At 37.2% G+C, this 20,543-nt stretch overlaps 1 protein-coding gene across 1 annotated transcript in view; it reads left to right on the plus strand.

Moving 5' to 3' along the window:
* LOC150088154 (uncharacterized) overlaps nucleotides 1-20,543 on the plus strand; it is a 611,850-nt gene that overhangs the window by 43,801 nt on the left and 547,506 nt on the right. The gene's annotated exons all lie outside the window — the stretch shown is intronic.

Genomic DNA, 20,543 nt, shown 5'->3' on the forward strand with positions numbered 1-20,543 from the left:
TCAATATTTTCTGGAGTATGCGCTGTACGCATCCGACCTCGAGGTTTCACATGTGTTAGATTTTTGTTCTAAATTTATAAATCCAATGTACGTATTATGGTCTTTCGCCTTGGAATAGTATCATTTCTTCCGATATTGAAGTGGCATTTAATTCGTGTTGAGTACTCATAACAGAGTCACTTGACTTAAAAAATGTTTCGAACAAGTGAACGATGTTTATTCTACCACCGCTCCATACTGAATGCTTTAATGTATTCTGCTCCAGGATTCAAAGCAAATTCTCCACTACAGGCGCAACGAAATGGCGTCCCGTTTATAATGGATAATTTTTTTGCGGGACCCTGTGTGCGCGCGCACATCAGCCTTATTCTGTCATTTTTAATTCTTGCGTCTAAGTTGTTCCTTTAGCATGTACTATTTCATCAGTGACTGAATTGGAATGTAACAGTTTTTTTAGTTAATATATGAACCCCCTCTCCTCCACTGCCATCATCAATCAGGATTCAAAAACCAAATTTTCATTAAAGATATTTTAAATTGTTCAGCTAATATTGTACAACGAAGAGATACCTAAATAAAAGTGGAGTTTCCAGCCTTTTGTAGCCTTGGAATCCACCTCCCTCCCAAGTATAAATATATTTGTCTAATGACCTCCACTTTGAGAACTGTCCTATTTTGAGAACACAAGTTTTGTTATGTATTTCAACCAGAACTTATTATATTACCAGCGCTCGTATCAACGCTGTACCTCAAGGGTTTTAAACTGCTTGGTTGATTTCCAAACACGGATATCCAAATATTTTTCGCCAGACTACAAAACTTAGTTCTTTACTCATCAGTGGTCTTGAGTGTACCGTGGCGTGTAATTCAGAAGGTAAACCTTCAAGGAATGAAGACGAATCGTGCGGAATAATTTGCCGACAGTTCATTGCCGGATTATTTGAGGTCTGCCAATGATGACCGGAACATGTGTTTCAGTGCAGATATTTTAACAATACTCACTGCATGAGCTGTAGACGTTATCTCATTGATGTTTTGCTTTTAAGTCAGTGAAAAACAAATATATATATATATATATATATATATATATATATATATTCTATAGTTAATCTATTTTTTCCTTGTGGCCTTTAGTGTTGCTTGCATTGGCATTTATATTATTTTATATACATCTGCATCCTTTGCTGCTGCTTTGCGCGCTTTGGTGCATTTGTTTGTCCAAACAATCTTTATCATTCTGTTGTCTCTATTGGTTTTAATGCACTATTTATATTAATTTAAGTTTTAGCCATCTGCTGCTTTGCGCGATGCTAAGCTTAAAACCACAGCCTCTCCCGGTTTATTTATTTATTTATTTTTTTTTTATATATATATATGGTCCTGTCTGGTACACTTCTCGCCACATTTCTTCTTATCTACCTAAATTTCACCTTATTCTGTATATTTAAAATACTGTCTTAAAAACTGATTATAGAGGTCACTAGTCATCTATTTTTTCGTTAGTAGCTGTTTTATTTGTTTTGTTTGCAGCTATCATATTGACCTCATGTAGTTTCGCGTCGCCATTTTCAGGTATAATATTTTTAATCTTTTACTTTTTATAATATTCACCCTTTTATCTTAATTATATTTTAATTATAATACTGCGTAGGGACTACCTTGTCCATACTTTGTAAGAGATACTTTTTCGTTTTTTTTTTTTTTTTTTTACATTTATTTATTTATTTACATTTATAAATTTTCTCTTGCATAACTATGGGCAAGTATGGAAACGCAGTCCGTTGATGCTATGTCAGGTGTAGTCCCCCGATGAAATACCTGATTTAGCATCAATATTTACTATGCTGACATCAGATTTCATTATTTATTAATTCCATATTTTCTTCCCCGTTTCGGAGTACTGTATTTAGCAAAATTTTTCCCGCCTTTATCTGATGTAGGCTATCGTAACTTTCTTTTGACGTTTTGATGTAATTTTTTTAAGCTTTCCGGAGTTTCGAACTGCCATCTTTACTTTTATTTATCATATTAATTATAATATACATAGATATATATATATATTTATTTTACTGTCTTAAAAGTACTCCGCCTGATAAAAAAAAATCGCCTTAATGGCTAAAATTATCTTTTTTTTTTTTAAATTTTGGGAATGCTTCTCTACATGGTCCAAATATTGCCACAATTGCATAACCGGTTGCTTCCTCGCATGAATTTTAATAGGTTCCGTCAATTTAGGGCACCCTGCTTGTCAGTATTCCGTCCAGTTTTCATACAAATCCTCTACTAGCAGCCCCCTTCTGAATTTTAGAGGAAGTTTTCCTCTCTTATAGCAATTTCTTGAGTCATGCGTACATCGTTAACACAATGATAAAGCCAGCAAGGATTGATATTACCATTACGGGTAATTTTGAACGTTCAAGGACGAAGTTAAACTCACTAGGAAGTAGGACACTGTGTTGCATAAATCAGAATCATCCGACCCATCCCATGATCTCTCCTGATTCTGAACTCGCTCAATGCTTTAATGATTAATTATCCTACTAAAAATGAATAGCAAGTGCTTAAAGAACGGTATGATTAATTATCCTTCATAGTTCGTTCAGCTTCAAAGAGCAATGGCCATGACTCATTTGTTAACACAAAAGGGCCATGCACCCTTGCGAAATGCTCTACCGAAAAGCAGCACAAAAAGCGGAGTGCAAATTAATATTTATAAAACTGTCCAATATCTTATAGCCTAGCCTTCCATTTTTACATCATAAAGAACATCATTCAGGATTAACGTATGCAGTCATTACGAGTTCCAAAAATGGGACTCGTAATTATTGCATATATTAGGATAAATTAATTTTCGTTTTAATTAATTTCTTTTCTCCAAATTAGTTAAGTAAAATACAGTACCAATAATATACTACTAATAAAGAGAAGGGTAAAATATGTGAATAAATTATTCTGCATAACCACTTTAGTCTTCCATAATAAATAATTAGACTTGTGGTGTTGTACTGAATTAGCAATCTTCCAAGGTCAACCGTATGCCAATACCTTGATTATTTCTCTCAACTGCTGAATGGTTACGTAAATATGGGAATACATTCTGACGAACTGGAAATTGCACGGACATCCATATGGTAGTGAACCTGCTTAAAATGGGGCGCCTCCGTAGCCAGGTGGGAAGGAGTAGCAGTGCATAGCACATGCTTCTTGATTAGACCGGGGTTCGAGCCTGTCACCACCAAATACAGAGGATGTGGAAAGGTCAGGGAATGACCACCGCATATCCCGGAGCAATATGGCCTTAGTTGCTAATGCTCCTAAAAACCAACTAACTAGCTTAAAATGATAGACAGTAATTTCCTGTCCTGCCATGAGTGCATGATCTTCATTTGCAAGGTAAGCAATGGAAGCCATGTAGCATGAATGGTGTGTGAAATTCAGGAGACGACTGGAATTTTTGCTTCAGTTGCACCGACTTCACTTTTTTTTTTTTTTTTTTGCCTTCTAATAATAAAAAAAAAAAAAAGTCAGTAGTTGCCAAGATTATTCCTCCTATCTTTCACTGTTTTCCCACAAACGAGTGGCAAATACAAGACGATTCGTAATCAAAACTCTGGTTCAAAAAATTTTTTTCTCTCTCAAAAGCCAATTACGCTGAAAAACATAGAATCAGAACTTTGTATATCATCCAGATTTGCATGGATCCAATTTTTTATTCGGCATTTTTCTCCTATCCTTGCCTCTCCAGAAAAATTAAAAGAGTGGCGAAATAGGAACTTCTGGATGGCCACTCCACTGTTCGTCATAGCCCAATTCATCTATGCGGAAGTGGATATGTCACAAATTGCAAATTACAACCAAGAAGCTGAGTTGGGGGTCGGGGATACCCGGTGCCGCTTGACAATAAACACTATACTATAATCTAGAAGTGCGAAGCATATTTTTTATGCCTTGCATAAAAAACATGTTTATTTTGCCTCATTGTTGAATATTTGGAAGGATAAAGTTATGAAGAATTTTTAATTATCTTTGTCAGTTCATGGCATTGTAGAGGACTCAATATCCATTATTTTTAAATTATTTTACATCATATAAGCAAATTATATAGATAATTTGCGTATTATCTATATTAATGGTACACTCAGATCAGAGTAAAGAGAGCGTATACACGCTCTCTTTCTTATGACCACTCGGCTACGTCAGGCTTTTTGAAAAGTAAACCTGCACAACCCCCTCCTCATATTCTTTTTATTTTTAATTCGTAATTCTCAAAGAAGTTCATACTATTCAATGACAGACAGACATGGGTTGACTATTTTGTTGTAAACCTGAAAATATCGACGATCGGATAATGACGTTAAAAACGAAGACCAACTTCTCTTATTGACTTAGCTGCTGATTAAATTACAGGCTGCTTCTTTGTCAATTATCGATGTTACTTCGTGATATGGCTAGATAAAAGGAAGTTTGCCATCCTTTTATATTAGATTTGAACATAGTTTTCAAACAAAAAAAGTTCCTGGATATCGAATTCGGATGATATATTTCGGGGATATTCATGTGTTGTTGAGGCGGATCCCAGGGTTTCCCCCATCAGCCGCCGTTGTACATCTTGTGTAGAAGCTTACGCCAAAACTGGCCATTTTTATGTAGTGTGTTGGATGTGTAAGTGTAGTGATATGGTTTTCGGCCGGTACCTGGCTCTTAGCAGTTGGGAAGTAGCAACACCTGGTCACCACGTCCCACTCCGAGCCACGTGGAGCCATCCAGGATCTACTATAACTTGCTGGACTAGCCCAGGGCAAAATACCCGAGAGAGCCCAAATTAGGATGAAATGAAAAGGTTATAGAAGGAGAAGTTTGGGAGCTGAAGAGGTAGGAAAGAATAGAAGAGAGGAGGATCAAACAGAGGAACCCTCCAATAGTTAGAAGGTACAAGAAATAAAGCAAGACTAGAGGTGGATATCGAATACTGGATTTTGAAACAGTTAAACCGGATTGGAGGGTATCTGTTTACAATTTCCAGATCCGACTTGCACGCAAATTTTGATATGACGTCCCCCAAAACCAGAGCCTTATCGCCGATCAAAATCTTATTCTCCCCTCGGGACGATACATTTAAACCTCTCATGTCTAAAAGATAGGTTCTCTACTAACTCAATACTATATTTCAACGCTTTAGGAATCGACCCTCGACAAGATGGCAAAATTAATCATTGGAAAATTTCACGTGCAAAGTGACTTTTAGAAGCTTAGAATTGGAAAAAGAATCGTCAAAGGGGTTATCACTAGGGCGAGTGATTACCTTTGAGAGACAACATAAGAAGATGATATGCGGCGTACCCGATGATTAACTGCATAACTGGTGTGGAAATATCACAAGAAACAGCCAAAAATTTGCGTTTTATATTAACTTAAAGTTGTTTATTTAACTTTTTAAATGTTATTAAATTTATCTTTTGTAAAGAGAAGCACATCATGTTTGGCGCAGGTTATCAGTACGATACTAATATATTAGTGACAAACTGGAAAATTAAGTCTTCTTTTTACACTAACACTTCTGACACTAAGAAATTTTAACGTGAAGTAAAACTTCAAGGAAGAACTTTTTCGCAACTCTGCAGATTCCTTTATAGATCTGAGTCTTGACTTCCGGTTATTGGCTTTGTTTTCCTTCTAGAAAAAATCGGCATTCGGTATACGTGACAAAATGGAAGAAGCTGGAGGAGAGAGGGGGGGAAAATGGGCCAAAGGAAATCCAGTTGTCCTTTATTGCCATTGTATGTGTCTGGCACGATACTTCGCGTAATGTAACCTACGGCGTTTTATAAGGCTTCTAGTCACGCCCTCTTTTACCCTTATTTCTTGCCAACAAACTGACAAGTTAAAAGAATCACATAATTATCTTAAAGAAAAGGCATTCTGTAAGGTAAAAAACATAGCACGGAACGGGCGAGCACCGTTAGATAACCTTACTAACTGTGTCCTTTCCATTCTTATAGAGGCAAATTACAAACGTTACATTACCATACAAGCAGCGTGCATACTTGCAAAATGAATTGTAGTAATGAAACTGGTACTCTCATTCGGATTCGTATCTCAAAAGACAGAGTAATGCTAAGAACAAAGGCAAAAAAATAGGAAAATATTTTCCGTTCTAGAAAAGAAACGGTAAGCCTTTTTCAATTAAATAGCGTTTGCATTCATTGTGTTATACTAATAACCTCAATAACGCTAACAAGCTTTACTTTGCAACAGTATACAAAGTATACTTCGCGACTACTGTATTTCTAAGTCTTCTGTTTGCAGCAGATGAAAAAGCACTGCAGTACGTAGTATTTTATCTGAACAGTATATACTCGTAAATCTTGGTTTAATATACCATCATGGTGGGTAGGCGTTATGCAATAAACAGATTCTCCCAAAAATAATGAACAGCATTCGAAGAATGGCTTAAGTTAAGCTTGCGCATTATCTCGAAGGCAACTATTCTTAATGTTTAAAAGAGGCCTCGTTGACAATTTCTGAGTGCCTCTAGCTTAACAAATCTTCCCGTATTTGTAAGAAAAGTGTATAGCTACAACCTGAAGAACAGGAATCACTTATTTTTTTCTGCTCACGAGGTCGACGATATCCAAGTGGATGATGGTCGTAATAAGGCGCGTTTGGAACGTGCTTTTGCTAAATGGATTCGACAACATGGAATATAATAGCAGGATCAGATGTCACAGGATGAAAATTATTGTTTGATAAAGAAAGTGTGTCACGAATAGAACGAGTAATAGATTGGTCAAGGGAATGTTTGTTCCACAAACCCAGCCATCGAAGACAGCTTTGACCTGAATAGCAGCACGCAATAAAGCGAAAGATGTTATAGGGACGATCTGAATCATTGCTTTGGTTAAGGGTTTCTAGGTTTCGCGAACATGCACAGAAATGTATATTTGCACTGTAGTCGAAAAAGGGCAAGGCGGACCATTCTGGATTCGAAAAATACTTATCGAACTTATAAAATGAAAAACTCCATTTAAACTCCAAGAAAATATTAATGAAAGTCTCGAATTCCAAATGTGTAGGGGTACGTGTTTTTAGAGGGATTTTCGGATGTTTCATTCGTATATGTAGACTGACTAAAAACAACAATAAACAAGATAGTAAAATATTATTAGACGATTATGTATTAGTTATATTTGCTCACAGATTAGTTCATCGTGTGCAAATAACAATCGCTAGAAGTGTTTTTAGATTAAAGTGACCAGATCCTTAGTATTCCATTGCAGGACATCGATTTCACCCCCCCCCCTAAAAACAATATACATATATTTTTAAAATTTTTTATTTATAAAAAATATTCAGATAAAAAAGATAAATTAAAATATATACTTCTTTGAACTAAACTTATTATTTTAAAAATACAAATAAACATAATGCAATTAATACACACGTATTCGTTTTTGTTGTCCAAAGCTACAATTATCATGCGAAAACTGCAGCCAACAAACAATTAATTTACCTTTCTAACCACAAACTTCAATCACAAATCTGAGATGACTGTTTGTGGTCAGCCATTACCATCTATGAGATAAAAGATGTCTCAAGGATGCAGAATAAAATAAAAAAATGCAAAATCGTGATTCATAATATAAGTATGGAGGCTACATGTCCAATTCGGGACATTTCTCGGAACAGTTTTCAATTCGAGGCAAACGACTTAAATCCGGGACTGTCCCGCATAATCTGGGACGTCTGGTCACTTTATTTTAGACAGAAGTTAGTTTTGGCGCTAAATAATCTATGGAGCAAATCTAACTTATTCATATGTAAACTGCGCTACCAAAAAAAAAATAAGTGAATCAATCCTCCTGATATGTGGGTACATCCCGTCGGGTCTAAACCATGCTAGTACGGAGTTACACACGCCGTTTCTAATCCACATGACACCACAAAATGCAATAATGTTCTAGAGGTTTCTACTAACAAATACATCTTTCTCTATCTAGCCGTACCGAAGTATAAACGGAAAATTTGATTACTTTATTTTAAATGGAATATTCGGTCACTTGGTGATGTATGGAAACGATGAATTATTTTCTGTAATTAAATATAAGTGAAATTAAATATGGCTATCTCCTTATCAATTAATTACTAAGATTCTGGCCACCTACCTAATACCTTGTTGAGACATCGTTCGCACGGATAACAGCCGCTATTCGCTCAAGCATCGACTCCACTAGACAGGGTGCACATGGTCTCCTAAAGAGCTGTCGGTACACCTCACCAGTGAAACGGTGGTCCATACAGTAGAGGTCCTAGTTCTTGCCAGAAAAACGTGGTCAGTGTTAAGCAACCAATGTCACCTGCCTGGATAGTGGGCACCGTGCACGATGGATACATGGACTAGTGTTGCTTGCGCCACATATGAAGGCTTCTGTCAGCGTGTTAAAGTTCCTCGCGTCATCGATGAGATTCGAACCCTGGCCTTTTCCACCCGGTGTGGGGAGGCCAGTGACGATACCACTGTGATACTCGCGCAGACAGTTACAGAAAAAAAAAAAAAAAAAAAAAACTATTATATTAGGTCACCCGAATATTTAAATTCATCTGCTGTTCATTGTGTATTATGTCTATGAATTGCGTGTGTTTTATGGTCGATTTCTCTGTTTTGCTTGATAAAAAACCCCAGTTGCCCGGGGTGGGGAGATCTTGCTATCTACGCGTGAGACCGACTAACTCGGCCACAGAGTGAAAAAAGTCCATTAAAGTTCTTCGCGTCATCGATTCGAACCCGGGCCTTTTCCACCCGGTATGGGGAGAACAGTGACGATACCATTGTACTAGGCGCAGACCGTCAGCGTGTTACGTCATGTATTTGGACTCATCCGACGAGTACTCGCTTTGAGTCTTCCAGTGTCTAAAATAGCGTGTTGTTGACACCAATTCGCCGTAGACGGTGAGGAGAGGATGTCTCTTGGATCGTCTGCTGTGGAACCCTATACGTCTGAGTGTGCGGCACATCGTTATTTGGGATATTGTTCTTGCTTTACACATATTGTATTGCGATGTCGAACTGTCGCACAGTGACCTGCCGTTGAGCCGTACAAGCGCTGCACCCTTCGCTCACCACGAACATCCACCTTGTGTAATCCGTTACAGTTCTGTCGCCCGGAGATGGTTTCACCGGTTCGACATCATTATTTGTACACCTTCAGTACAGTGGACCCTGAGCAACCGACAAGACATGCCGTTTCCAATATGAAAGCATCTGATACACGAACCCCCACAGTCATGCCCTGAAACTCCGTGATATCTTTACTACGTCCTATAACTTCTACTTTATCACTTTTACTTGCACGACCAGATGCAAATTACTACTGCTCTAGCGTAAGAAGCTTTTCGGATTTTATATTGCGAGCTAGGCAGCATAGCCCATTACGGATGGGGGTTGATCATAACTGAGTGTACATATGTATCTGTTCACAAGCTCAGGAGACTTACATAACATTACACGCGAACGCACAAGAACTGTCTAAAGCTAACAATACCGCATTATAACTACATTTAATCTCTGAATTTCTTTAAAGAAATTTCTTTTCATGGAAAAAATAAATATTTAATATTTCATTTTTCCATACAAATTGTGTGGAAACAGGAAATATTAATTATCGATTTGTATCGGTTCGATTTTAATGAAATTTGTAATGGCTCGATAAATATCTTTAAAAGGCTCAAATATAAAACATAATAAAAAGCTGTCCATTTGGAGTCCCTTTGTTACACGTTGACAGACAGCCGAACAGCATGGAGAAGACAAAATAAATAAATAAATTTTCTGTTTATATTCCGGGACGACCATGCGGTCAGAGAAGTTCACAAGTTAGACAGAATACAAGATACGGCACCGTATTCAGCAGTCATGGGCTTGAACCCCGGTCACTCAAGGCACTAGTACTAATCCATTGAAACTTGACCACTCGGCTACGCCGGCCTTATGTATGCGAACGCCTCTGTAATAGATGATATCAATGACGGATACAGGACTGTAAATGTAATCAATAGCTATCAAATAGAGAAATCCATGGAAATAAGCACAAGGCAGGATCGAAGAAGGGAATTTACGACTGGAACCAACAATTTTATTTCCGTGATTTAAGCAAAAATTGAAGAGTAACACAGCATAAAATCACTGACTCATCCATTGCTAGACAGGAGTAATCATATCCACCACCGCCCATGACGGTTGTTAATGACGATGGGTATAGGTCGCAATAGTGGGCTCTTTAAACCTGTCATTTTTGACAGAACAGGAGTGATCCCACTTATTCTCTCTGAAATGACAAATATTCACTTACCACCAAAGGACACATAAGGAGTGGACGAATCCACGCGAAAAAGTATAGATGCGACAGGAGTATCGCATCTTGTCAATAACTTCGACAAGAGTATTCCTGTCGAAGTTATTGACACACACAACACTTTCGTGGCACATTACAGATTCTCTCATCATTTTTCGGATGTACATAAGTACTGATGCTGTACTGACTTTATTCTTGCAAAACTCCTTTTTTTCCCACATATATTTAGGGGAACAACAATTAATTATAACAGGTAACAGTTACATACATTTTTTTTGAACAATTCACAAGCATTCATTCAGTCATCGCATATTCATAGCACATATCAAAGGGCAACTGTTAATTAATTAAGAATAATTTTAAAACTTTTCTTCCCTCAGCGCGCATAATCAAACAGTTAATTGACAGTCTCATTCAATCACCAGTCACACACATTTATTACTCGCTCGTCACTTCACTCTGAGCATGGACTAACATTTCAACCAACAAGAAATGAACTAGAGAACAATCTGCATTTATTCAAAAAGCGACTCGCACTCATTTTCATTCATTCTATTGGCTATTATCAATCTGTCAGCCGTGGCGGACGTGACAGAAATCTTCGTGCAGATTTAAGGCAGCCACTCTTGTTCCAATGCCGCAGTACGATTTAGTTAAATACGACAAAATTGAAGCGATTTTGAAGGTGTGGGCGCGATCGGTTCGATTTTGACCGCAGACAGTTTAGGTTGACTGCAGCAGTACGATCGTGTTGAATGCAGCATAATTTCAACGTGTGTATGCATGAACGATTCGAATGTGCGATTTGAGTCCTTCCATTTAGTTCCGTTTTGTTGACAGAAAAATATGGCAAATTATCTTTGGCAAACTTTCCTGACAGAATCTTTTGAATTTTACAAAGAATCCACTTGCTTCTGGGAAGTAAAAGTCACCAGAATATAATGACAAAAACGCCTTAGATGTGATACTGGCCAAATTCAAAGAAGCAGATCGTGAGGCTAATGAGGAATTCGTTAAGAAAAAGATTAATAATTTTAGAACCTTTTATAAAAGAGAGCTGAAACTGGTTCAAAACTCAAGCTGATAATAATTCCGAATAACTATCATCATCCATTCGAATGTGCATACATCAGCCTGGATACAATCCCAAGATTCTCCCAATAAATTAGTATGCGAGTAAATATTTCTTTACACCACCATCTTCGCTGATTATACCGTTTTCCTTTATTTTTAATTTTCATGACACAAACAGCCAGAGATGCTAAGAGAATTTGCTCATCAAGAGATATGTTTATTTTACGGACGCAAAATTAAAACTGCTCGGTCGCGACGTGTATGCTCATCCGATTTCCAACAAAATTGTACAGCGGAATGTGAGTGGCTGGCTTTAGATATTTATTCAACTCACTGCTACATACGAGCTAGTGTACACTTTGCAGCCCGCACAGAGAGCCCCAGGTGGACACAGCTGGTCATTCACTTTCACATTTCCTGTCATGCCTGTCCTCATCATGGCGACCGTAATAGAGAGCTCCTATTAAACTTAGACATTCATGTCATCTCTGTGTTAGCTGACATTTGTTGTTAGTTTATAAATACCAATATACACAAAATACAAAAAAATTGTATGTGGGTAAAGAAGCCCTTGCACAGAGACATCAGTTATTTTAACTCTATTCATATAATAATTAGCTGTTTCAATAAATACTATAATCAAAGAATATGTCAATGCTATGAAATGAATGGTACTATTTGGAATGCATCTCCTACAATAAGATCAAGGTACTGCAGTTTGGGAGGTGTATCCTGTACGAACATTGCATTTCCTTATTTACTGAGGTATAATGTTATTCCCCTATTAACAGGACATGCATTCATTTACTAATTCAGCACGCTAGCAAAAAGCATCGACTTTTTTGTGTGCACAGAAACGAAATGTTTTCGTTTCTGTGCATTCGCTGTAATGGCGCATGCTAACGACCCCTAAAATGATCAATTAACTTAAGAAATAAAAAAGTAAACGCACCTGAAATGTAAAGCAGTCTCGCAACATGTATATCCTCCTAATTGCAGTGGCCAACAAGGAAGTAACTTGTAAACTGGATCAAATGAAGAATAAGGATGCAGTTTGATTGGCAAATTTGGCACCTTATACTGCTGATATTTCAGCGTAATTTTAATTGTAGTTCGAGTCAGTGCATATAGTTCAATGAATGCATAGATGGATAAATATAATGGGAAGTGAATATTTAATTTTGTATAATATTTATAATGTTAATTTCGGATATAGTTTTGGCTCAATGTTTGTAATGAGAAAGTTTCAACCCAATTAAGAATTTCTTAAAAGGGGCTTAGTGCTGCTTCACTTAATGTCACGAATACGAGGACTGAGAAATAATATTAACCACAATTTCCTATTACCCCAGATTCTAGACTGATCGTTATCCTGTGAAATGATGGCTTTTTAATTGTCTCAGATATAGTAGAAGTAGGGAGATTATCCACAATCGTTTAAACAGTTTTGCATCACTTTCTTGAAATGTCAGTTTATCGCGACCTCCATTAGAATGTGTTTCCGTGGAATGTTTAACGTGTTGAACGATATAGGTCACGTGTTTTTTGTATTACGAACTCATGAAGGGGATATTTCGTTTCCTCTTTTAATAGGCGTTTTCTTTGATCGCCTAAAATGGAAAACTAGATTTTTTTATCATAATGAAATGGATAATTTTATTGTGATATTCAACACAGCAGCCATTTCACTTATAAGATCGAGTTATCTCCCCAGTTTTTTTAGGCGAGTGTGTACTTTTCTGCACATGCCACCAAAAGTAATATTCACTCCACATTTGCATTCCCCGCTCTGTTGATTTACTTTGTTTTCTAGAGGAAAATATATTTGGTCATAAACTTGAAAGGAGTGAGTTTCATCATTTAAATGTTGGTAGCGACGCTATACAGAACGTTTCAGAATTCATAATGTTTAACGTGACATTATGAATCAGTCCCACCCCATCTTCACGATTGTCATGTACATATAATTTAAGTTACACTTCGCCCTCCCACTCCTTTCCCAGCCTCCCGGTAGTGGTTTCGTACTTTAGGAATCATAAACGAGAATGCTTTTTGGATTGCATATGGTATAACAATGCATGATTATATACACATTTATTTGTAAAAAAAAAAAAAAACATAAGGGAAATATACTTTTAATGAATTAATTAAAAATATATTTCCCCTTCGGAAAGAACCTTTCGCATGTGACTCAAATTTTAAAGAAAGGGAAACGCCAAATTGTCCAATGTATAAACAATAAAAATTATTGGATGATACAGCCAATTTTTTGACCAAACGGGACAGCTGAGATGGCAGAAAATTGATGTTAGACAGTTGCACACTTGTCCAGGCTAAATTACAGAACAAGAATTTAGCTTTTATCTGCAATCATTACAAATGATTCAAATGTATATGTGCGGAAAATAATAAAATTATACAAGTCGTTTTGCAGATCTCATGTGAGGCGATGGATCAATAGATTGCAGCCTTGGAAATTCATCAGATATTTAAAAAAAAAAATGATTATAGAAGCTTTTCACATGACGAGTGACAAGACCATCTGGAACCAAGTGAGTGAAAATTACTTTAAACACTTTAGAAAATCTGAACTGAGTTGCACACATGAAGAAGTTTCAGGAACAGAACATATTGACCGTGGTAATATGACTGTGGGAATTCATTAACTTGAGTTTAGATAAGACAAGGACTTGCAAGTGGGTGCAACTTTTACTGAATGTCATTGTGTCCTTTGTCTACCAGTACTCTCTAACTGGTTATACAGTATTTTCTGTGTTCATTTTGATATACCATGAATTACTAGACTTTTTTTTTTTTTGTTTGGAGTTTAACAGACACCATGCGAGGAAAAGCGTCTGTCTTTCTTCTAAGCTGGTTCCATTCCTACGTGCCATCTGTGTGACGCCAATTGTCGTTATGAAGGTTATTCACTGGTTGATGGAGAAGAGAAAAAACCTGAATTAATTGCCAGACATCTCGTAGGCGTATCTTGTAGGGGTATCTCGTAAACGCCCCTGCATCTACGAGATACCCCTTTTTGTTTTTATGATAAAAAAAAATAATTTTTAGCTTTTTTTCCGAATTAAACGGTGATATATTAATTATTATTAATTGCTAAACTCAATTAAAAAATATCGAACCAAAATAAACGCGAGAAATCGATAATAGTAATAAAGAAAAGAAAGCTTTTATTTTATTTTTTTGAGAATTTAAGGTCACATCCCTCCGTGTAGAAACATAGACGCTAGCCTGGCGTCTGTATTTTTGTCTGGCGTTTAGATTAGACAATTGGCGACACACAGATGGTACGTAGGAATAGGACTAGCTTATAAGAAAGACAGACGTTTTTCTTCGCATGGTGTCTGTTAAACCCCAAACGAAAAAAAAATATAATGTCTAGTAATTCATGGTATATCAAAATGAAAACAGAAATTACTGTATAACCAGTTAGAGATCACTGGTGGACAAAGGTCACGGGACATTTTTGATTTCATTTAAAAAATATATATATATAAAAAATTTTAAAAAGTGGTATCTGTCAGACTCCACACTAGCGGGGGAATTATAATGGTGTGTACGTTCTTTTAAATTATGTATGCATAACAGTAAAGAGAATAATGTGTGATGCAAAGAAATCTGTAGACTGGTTTGAAATACATACATAATTATGTAGGGAGAGAATTCAAGTTGAAAAACTCCAGAATAGGATTGAAAGGTCCCGTTTGAAATGGTTTGGACATGTCAAGAGGATGAACGAGAGGCGTTTGCCAAGAAGAATGTTTGATTTACAATTAAGGGACAAAAGACCAAGGGGGAGACCAAGAATGAAATGGCAGGACATGATAAAGCCCGATGTCATTAAGTGAGGAGGAAATTGGAGTGAAATCAAAGACGGAGAGAAGTACACGGACAGGGCATGGTGGCGAGGCTTCATACATCGACCCGTGGAATAGCGGAACGATGATAGATGATGACGAGATAATTATGTGTGTGTCAGAATACAAAATTATCGAAATTTTAATATAGACTTTGGTCATAATACGTGATAATACCGGCTTGAAATGAATAGATATATTTGTTTGAATGCGAAAATTTAATATCATAAACTTTATTCTATATTATATTCAAAACGATATGATAATGTGTGATAAATATAATGCTTTGATATGCATTTTAAACTCAGTTTCTTTTCAAAATAATTTTAAGGACAGGTTAATGGGATCCTAGTTGGAATCAAAATAAAATTTACAAAATGTAATCCCATTATGCAGCTAATAAAAACAGTTAACAACAATTCCAAATGTTGATTATTCTCCATTAAAAATCTTACTGAGTATCTCAATTCCCCTGCCATCACAACCATACATCGATATTTTTGAATATACCGTACTAATAGCAGAGGTTTTGATAGTACATATTACTGTTCTAAGTAGGTTGCATTAAGTATCACGTACCACACAAATTATTTTCTATATATTTTTATTTATTCGTTTTCAGTTAAACTTTTCATTCCTGTTTCAGGCGCTTTCACATATGTGTATGTGTGTGTTAAGCACCGATTGTCTTCACCACGTCCGATCGTATGTAAGACGACCTCCCAATGGACGGATTTTCGTGAAATTTTGCATTTGGACGTTAAAAAATACTTGTCTAGCCAAACCAAATTTCATTAAAATCGGACGAATAGAAAGCTGGCAATTATTATTTCTTTTATCCATACAATTTGTATGGAAAAAAGAAATTCATATATTAATAAAAGTAGTTTTAATGCATTTGCAGTATTGTTAGTTTAAGACAGTTCGTGCACGCTTCGCGTGTATTGTTATGCAAGAATTGTGCTTGTGAAGAGACACACACACATTCAGTGATCATCTAAGTATGACCACCTACCTAATACCGTGTTGGGCCACAGCTCGCACGGATAACAACATCTACTCGCACTAGAGGTTTGAACACGTCCGTGGGGATCTGCAGCCTCCAAGACTTTCCACAATGTTGGAATAAATGTCGGTTGAATGTCCATATGCCTCACTTCCCGTTCCAAAATATCCTGCAGGTTGTGGAATGCGTTGGATTGAGCTCAGGCGAATTTAGGGGCCGATCAAGATGAGTGATATCTTCACTGTATTCCTGGAACCATTCGTGCACAGCATGATGCCTGATAATAAAATAAATTTTCTGTTTATACTCCGGAACGACTAAACGGTCAGGAGTTTACAAGATACACAGAATACAAGAAACAGTACCGCATTCAGCAGTCACGGGCTTGAACCCCGGTCACTCAAGGCACGTGTACTTATGCACCCGCGCGCCTGACCACTAGGCTACGGCGGCCTTTAACGTCTTGGAAGATCCCACTTCTTTCTGGGAAAAAATGCAACATGGCAGGGTGTACACGGTCTCCTAGTGCTGTGTGTGTGTGTGTGTGTGTGTGTGTTCTTGAAACGGGGTGGCCCACAGGCATAAGCCCATCTACATCTTGATAGCCTGTGGTGGTGTAGAAAGAAACTGTACATAGCGGGTCCTGGCCAGAAAAGCATATAAAAGAAAAGTGGAAGTTTTTAACACTGTATGTGCATATAGCACAAATCCCGCACCCGCAGGAAGTAGTGCAATACCGGTGGGTGCCTACAATCCTGCTCTCAGGTGGCCCAAACCTGAGCCTGCAAAAAGCTAGTAGACCTCGCCAGAGGTCCTAGTTCTTGCCAGAAAAACAATGACGATGAGTCCTTAGACTCGTGTTTTCTTGCGCCACACACGAATGTCTCCATCAGCGTGTCTCATTCGAACAGCACACTAGTTTCCAATCCTTCAGCATCTAAAATAGCATGTTGTTGACACTACAGTATTCGCCGTCAACGATGATCAGCGGTGAAGAGAGGGTGTCTCTTTGGTTGTCTGCTGTGGAATCCCCCAATACGTCTGAGTATTCGGCGCATCGTCATTTGCGATACTGTATTGCAGTGTAGCCGAGTGGTCAGGAGCGGGAGTGTAGTAGCACACGGGAGTGCAGTAGAACCCCCAGTAGAACCGGGGTTCAAACCCCTGACTGCTAAATACGGTCGATCTGCCAACCCGCACTGGACCAGCGTGGAAGATTATGGCCCATTTCCCATTTCTTGCGCCACACACGAATGTCTCCATCAGCGTGTCTCATTCGAACAGCACACTAATTTCCAATCTAAGGATTGGAAACTAGTGTTCAAATGAGTTATTATTCATTCGTTTGCTTAATAAAGCAAATGAATGAATAATAACCAACCGAATAATTTCTTTCCCTATTGACTTCCAGTGAAAATACATCAGAAAGTCAAGGTATTAATCATTAGTGAGGGGAGTCACCTGATAAAACACACAGCAATGTAGTTAGGGAAGGACGCTATGTGGTTGTTTTCCATTAAGGTTATTATTATATTAATACCACGTGAAATTAATGATATTGTTTATTACGCTGTTTGCCTAAACTACTATACATTAAAGCGATGTCTTACCAATACCCATCAATTGTCGTTGCAATATCATCATATTGTAACGGCAACTTAATACTTTAGAATCGTAATTTGCAAATTGTAATATTAGTAATCATAATTGTAAAAAATTGGTAATTGTAACTGTAATATTCTAAAATATTCAAAATTTGCAACCTTTTCTATTTTCTATTTCCCCAACAGCATGGTCTGATGATGGGTTTCGTTAAACTAACCGAAACATCACGTTAATGTTTAGTAATGTAGGCGAACAGCCTAATAAACTAATTATTAATTTCAAGTGATATAAGAGTGGTATTAACATAATAATAACCTTAGCACACTACAATTCTACCTTCTGCTACTATGCGGACTTCAGGCAGTTTTTCTTCGTCCCGGTCTGCATGATCCGTCAATGCCCCTACTCGTCCTCCAGGAGCTCTGTATTTTGATTCTGTGTGAACAGCTTCCTTTATCCATTTTCAGTATTTTCCTGATTATATATCAAAAGTTCATATATATATATATATATATATATATATATAGTGAAACTTCCCTTTAACGGACAGCCATGGGGAACGAAAATATGTCCGTTAAATAATATACAATTACATACACAAGAGATAAAGAAAAATCGTTAAACGTTTAATGTAAAATTAAATTAAATTATATGCAGATTTTGCACAATGTTTTTGTAAATAATATACATACAATTGTGCTATGCATATTATGACTTTATCTTAAGAAAAATACATACAGTAATCACTTATTTTCTTCTGCACCTTCTTCCGGCTGATAATTTTGTTTTCAACATTTGTTTGGAGTGAAGAAACCATCGAAAGTCCTTCAGTATCTTCTTCAGCGGCGAAAAACATTTTTAAACGATTGCTTTGTATCAGCGCTTCTTCTATTTTCATCGGTGGTTCGTTGTTAATATGTTCTTCGACAGAATGACCTCCTTCCATTTCTTCATCCTCATGAGGAACTTCTTGAAAAATATCGATGATAATGTCGTTGATATCTAGAGCACCATCTTCTGTAGTGAGGTTTGAGTCTATATCTTTGTAGCCAGGGTCACTTGCAGCTGAAGTATCGTACATTAATAATAGATGTTGAAGTTCTTGTTCTTCTTGGTGCTACACATTGCTGTTCACAACTTAAATTTTTGCGTTTGAGAAGCCAGACTTTACAAAACAGTTCACGACAGTTTGTTTTCTAATTGCGTTTACTGAACAGGAAATCCACTGAATCGCATCTAGGATGCTGATTTTCTTTGCAAGGTCACTCGCACATGTTACATCGTTCATGTTTGCAATGAGATGTCTTAAAACACGTTTTCTGTAGTGAAGTTTAAAATTTTTTATTATCCCTTGATCCAAGGGCTGACACTCTGCAGATGTGTTTGGTGGCAGAAAAATGATTTGAATGTTGGACAATTCAATGTGCGGGGTGAGATGCAGCATTATCCATGAAAAGAATAATTTCTCTGTTTTGACGAATCATGTTTTGGTTAAAGTGACTTATCCATTCGCTCATGATATCTCGTGTCATCCACGCTTTTTTATTAGACTTCCAGTCAACATTCAAAAGATTCTACTTTATGCCCTTGAAACAACGAGGCTTTTGTGGTTTTCCTATAACAAGAGGTTGTTCAAAGTCTCCCAGCATATTTGTACACAATAGTACAGTCAAGCGTTCCTTAGAAATTTTTCGGCCCTGGCACTTTTCGTTTTTAAGACTCATTGTTTTTTCAGGAAGAGCTTTAAAAAAACAACCCTGTTTCGTCACAGTTGTAAATATCCTTAGATTCAAAATCACGACATAAATCTTCCAATTTGACGGTCCACTCTGTTACAACCCCATTATCAAACAGCTTTACCTTCACTACTTACGGTTTTCCAAGAAATTTTATGCCGAGTTTTGAACTTGTCTAGCCATCCCACAGAAGCTTTGAACTCATTTACTCCCATAGATTTCGCAACCCCCAAAGCCTTTTCCCTAATAATAGGCCCATTAATGGGAATTTTTTTAGCATGTGCGCGACAAATTTGAAGTCCAACAATTTTCGGGAATGATTTTTGAACCTGATCATTTCCGTGTTGCCAAAATTGTTTGAGCAGTTCATTTTTTTTTTTTTTTTTCTTTAGGATGTCGCTTACCTGCGTCTTCCCGATTTTGAATTTTGCAGCGAGATTGCGAACACTATTTTTTTGCCGATCATACGCATTAATGAGTTCGACTTTATCTTTTAAAGTTAAATGTTTACGAGAAGACATTGTGCACTTCACACGACACTGAACAAAACTGAAACTGAAAAGACGAAAGGCCGACCATATCCCCCCCCCCTGCACACACTGAATTCATCAGAAGTTTTACACGCGCCTTAAAATTCTTGAAAAAGGGTTTAGAACTGCGACGTAAACCTTGATAAAATTCAGAGAATCGGAAATAGAAAATAAACACACGATTGAGGCAATACGTGGAAGAAAAGTTCCTAGAAAAAGAGCCGTGAGCTCGCCCGCTGTCCGTTATGGGGAGATCAAATTAAGTGCTAATCTAAATGAAACAGTGCAGATTGCCTGTCCGCGTCCGTTACAGAGAATATTCGCTAGACAGAAGCTGCAAACACGTTAAAACCAATGGAGGTGAGTTG

The sequence above is a fragment of the Mastigoproctus giganteus genome, chromosome 3 (genome assembly GCF_048544385.1).
Source record: "Mastigoproctus giganteus isolate SK-2022 chromosome 3, ASM4854438v1, whole genome shotgun sequence".
NCBI classification, from domain to species: Eukaryota; Metazoa; Arthropoda; class Arachnida; order Uropygi; family Thelyphonidae; genus Mastigoproctus; species Mastigoproctus giganteus.